This window comes from Dipodomys ordii, unplaced genomic scaffold, assembly GCF_000151885.1.
Source record: "Dipodomys ordii isolate 6190 unplaced genomic scaffold, Dord_2.0 Scaffold48, whole genome shotgun sequence".
Classification (NCBI taxonomy): domain Eukaryota; kingdom Metazoa; phylum Chordata; class Mammalia; order Rodentia; family Heteromyidae; genus Dipodomys; species Dipodomys ordii.
This window is the reverse complement of record NW_012267264.1, coordinates 5,403,054-5,406,437: the sequence shown is the minus strand read 5'-3', so window position 1 is coordinate 5,406,437 and position 3,384 is coordinate 5,403,054.

The following is a 3,384-nucleotide window of genomic DNA, read 5'->3' as shown; positions in this document are numbered from 1 at the left end:
CAGTGATAGAGAGCTAGCCTTGAGCAAAAAGAGCTCAGGGACAGCATCCAGGCATGAGTTCAAGTCTGACAATCAGAAAAAGCAAAAGGTTATAATAGTTAAATGTTTCAGCTTTAAAAATTAAATATGAGCCAAGTGCTGGTGGCTCATGCCTGTAATCCTAGCTACTCAGGAGGCTGAGATCTGAGGATCAAGGTTCAAAGCCAGCCAGGGCAGGAAAGTTCATGAAACTCTTATCTCCAATAAACCACCAGAAAACCGGAAGGGGCCCTGTAGCTCAAGTGGTAGAGCGCTAGCCTTGTGCTGAAGAGCTGAGGGACAGCACTCAGGCCCAGAGTTCAAGCCCGACAAATAATAATAATAATAATATATGAGCCAGGTGCCGGCGGCTCATGTCTATAATCCTAACTACTCAGGAGGCTGAGATCTGAGAATCATGGTTCAAAGCCAGCCCAGGCAGGAAAGTTTGTGAGACTCTTAACTGCAATTAACCACCTGAAAACCAGAATTGAGTATTATATGATTCCATTTATATGACATTTCCTCAACAGGTAAAAATAAATCTATGTTAGTAATCAAAACAGAAGAATGATTGCTCCCTGGGTGAGAATGTAAGATTCATTTAGAAGGAGAGTTTAAACTTTTCTTGGAGATGAGAATGTTCTATTTTTTGTTGTTGTTGTATGTGTGTGTGTGTGTGTGTGTGTGTGTGTGTTTGAAGTATGTGTGCATTTGACACAGGTTTTTATGTTTCGTTTACAAATTTTACTTCAAAAGAAAAAAGCATTAAACATACAACTGACTCTAATATTATGCATGCTGAAGTAGCTAATGAGAATAGTATTGGAGTCTTCAATTTACCAGAAAGGAAGGCATATTGTTGGATTGAGAGATGGATAGATGTGTGGGATAGCAGGTAGAATAAAAATAGCAATAGTATTGGGGGGGAGGGGGGAGGCTGGGAAGGGATGTGAAGGGTAAACCAAAGGAGGAGGCTGCAATGCTTGGTAAGAAATGTACGCATTATCCTGCCCATGTAATTGTAACCCCTCTGTACAGTATGTTCACAAATAAAAAATAAATAAATAAATAAAAATAGCAATAGTAGAATGTGCCTGATTAGTATAGATATGATTACTGCAAAATACTTTCAAGTTTTTCAAATTTTGAAGAAAAAAAATAGGGTTGATTAATTCTTCTGAAGCTCTTTTGAGGAGTAATGCAAACTTGGCCTGAAGAAATAAATTCCTCTTTACAGAGCCCTACACAGATAGCCACCTTCACAGACCTATGGGAAGTGACATCCAAGAGCCAATTGCTGGGCTGGGAATGTGGCTTAGCAGTAGAGTGCTTGCCTAACATGCAGGAAGCCCTGGGTTTGATTCCTCAGTACCACATAAACAGAAAAAGCCGGAAGTGGCATTGTGGCTCAAGTGGTAGAGTGCTAGCCTTAAGCAAAAAGAAGCATTAGGGGCAATGCTCGGGCCCTGAGTTGGAGCCCCAGGACTGGCAAAAAAAACAACAACATGTAAAACAAGAGTCAATTACTATATTTCCAGGAAGTCTGTGAACCAGTTGATATCAAACTGATGGTTTGAATTGGCCACAGTGGAATTAAGTTTATCTTTTTTGTTTTTTGTTTGTTTGTTCACCAATACTACAGTGCCCACATTCCTGGAAAGAAAAACAAAACTTGATAACATGACCTGAGGCAAAATGTAAGTTATAAATGGAAAAGAACACCTCAGCCAAATTAAGTCTTTTCCAGTATAAAAGAAAAGATAACAAGTAATCTGTCCTATACATATCTCCATAACAAATTAATGGCATCAGTTAAAACGGTTAATCTTCAAAACAAAATTATCATATTCTTACGTCTATCCTGATCTGTGTCAAACGTCTATCATTTATTTAACCATTTTAATTTCACACAGTCAATTTGTTTATATTTGTTTATATATGTGCCAATATAAACATTTTTTTCAACAAATTAACAATTGCATCATTAACTTGTTTCTAAAGTTAAGTCATAGCTAGCCAGCTGTGGCTCACGCCTGTAGTCCTAGCTACTCAGGAGGCTGAGATCTAAGGATCTCAGTTCAAAGCAGGAAAGGCCATGAGACTCTTACCTCCAACAAGCTATTCAGAAAAAGCCAGAAGTAGTGCTGTGGCTCAAGTGGCAGAGTGCTAGTCATGATTTAGTCATGAGGTGTAGGGACAGTACATAGGCCCTGAGTTCAAGCCTTAGGACTGGAAAATAAATAAATAAAATAAGTTATAATATATTTATCTACATATCAATTGTGTTTTTAATTAAAAAAAACAACTCCTAGATTAAACCAAAGGATAGAAGAAAAAAAATCTCTTTTTAAATGTAATGAATGCAGTCATTGAGTCAGAGCCTTCTCATATTCTATGACTGATCCAAATACAAAGAAGTATGGAGCAGAAGTTTAGTCCTAACAGTATGTTAGAATCACCTGTGACACTTCATGTGCAAGAGGAAATCATTTTGCTTCAAGTGATTATAGAACTCTTGATACTGAAAGTTTCTTCCACTAACAAAATTAGAAAACTGGAGATATTTATGTTTTAAGACTGTTTGCATCAGAAAACTCAGAGAAGAAATGTTCAAAAGTTAATCCTGGAATGAGGCTCTTGCCTAGCTAAGTACCCTTCAAAGTTTATACTGGTCCTTATCTTCTTACTTAGGAGAATTCAGTTTCTATAGTCAATGTTTTGCTTGTGTAACTTGGAAAACTCTAGAAAGTTATTTTGACTCCCAAAACAATAATGTGCTATTTGGGGTCTGGATGTTACTATAATCAAAATTCATTTCTACATGTAACTTTTGTACTTGGTTAAGTGATTTACATCATTGTCCCACCAAGCCTCTCTCATTTTAATGATGCCACATCGTTAAGTAACTAGCTTAGTCTGTTCTCTAGGTCTTAGGGTCTCAAGGTTCACCCTAACTTCCCTAAATCCATCTTCCTTCTGATACATTCTCAAAGCAGCCATAAAAGCCAATATGTAAGACAGCCCTGACTCTATAGGCAAGTGATTTGCCTGATAACTATTGAAGTGAATGTTCTATCATTGCATGAGAAAATGTTTCCATTTGTGAAAAGCCTATGATGCCAGTTTTCTTAAACACCAAGTTATTGAACGGTTTTATCACAGCAATGCCCAACTCCCACGCTAGCTCAATTTCTATATTACTTAAATAATAAGCAAATAAATACGTCTTTAAAAGTCCCTAATGGGGGCTGGGAAGGTGGCTCAGTGGTAGAGCACTTGCCTTGCATTCCTAAGGCTCTGGGTTCGATTCCCAGCACCACATAAGCAAAAAGAAAAAATCCGGAAGTGGCGCTGTGGCTCAAG